Here is a 1,070-nt window from a genome sequence, read left to right on the forward strand (position 1 = left end):
TTCCCTAGATTATAAATAATATAGATACAGTAAACCTGCCAACAGATACGGTAAAACTGTAGGGCCTACCTGCAAAACAGTGAGACGCGGCTAAATACAGCAAAATATAGGTTACTACAGAGATGTCAAGTTTGAGAAATGGTTGAGAGTGAGACTCAGCGTTGAGCGGAGCGACACCGGCCGAGGGAGCGAAGCGACCAGGGGTGGGGGGCATTTAGTGCATACCTATGGTATGATTTATTGCCTTTATAAATATAAGTTCTTACTCATTTTGAATGATTTGAAGTATTGGGAAATATGAATTGCATTTTTTTATGACTCGGGATGTGTGCTGAGAATTGAAAAGTAAACAAAATACATCAGTAACCTGCAAAGCCATCATCCAGGAGGGATATTGGATTCCAAGCAGGCAAATAAAATGTGCGCCGCTTATAGCGTATACGTATTATACGGCCGGAGCGAGCTAGCTAGCTGGACGGCCGCGGAGCGGCGCTGTTGATCGGGCCTTAGCCTTCCAATACTAGTATACTGGTATCTGGGACTGAAAATAGGGGGTTTTAATTATTTATTTATTGATTTTGATTTTTGCGTGAGAAATTCAGAGATGAGCGTGAGAGCGTGAGAATTGACCAAAATGCGTGTCTCACGCTCAATGCGTGAGGCTTGACATGTCTGTTACTACCATATCCCTATCAAACAAAAGCTATGCATGGCAAATTACAAATACAATTTATATCGGTTCGTGGATATAAGCGCTGACCACAATCCATTTTCGCAATGTGCGACATGTGCAAATGTGGACAGCTCTTGTATCCTTGGGTCTTTATATTTCCGAGTTTTAACCTGTGACACAGGCTGTGTTGTGTAGCCCTTTTGATTCTCCTACAGGAGTGAAGGAGGAGCGAAGGGGCTGCACCAGTAGAGCCAGGCTAAATATAGCTAAGTTACTGGCGTACACCTGTCAAATACAGCTAAATAAGTGAGATAAGCTTATAGGATTGCGCTGTACCCTTGCCAAACATGGTTAAATACAGTGAAATGTACCGTCACATGTTTCTCTGCCTAAATTG

This window comes from Priapulus caudatus, unplaced genomic scaffold (genome assembly GCF_000485595.1).
Source record: "Priapulus caudatus unplaced genomic scaffold, Priapulus_caudatus-5.0.1 Scaffold434, whole genome shotgun sequence".
NCBI lineage: Eukaryota > Metazoa > Priapulida > Priapulimorpha > Priapulimorphida > Priapulidae > Priapulus > Priapulus caudatus.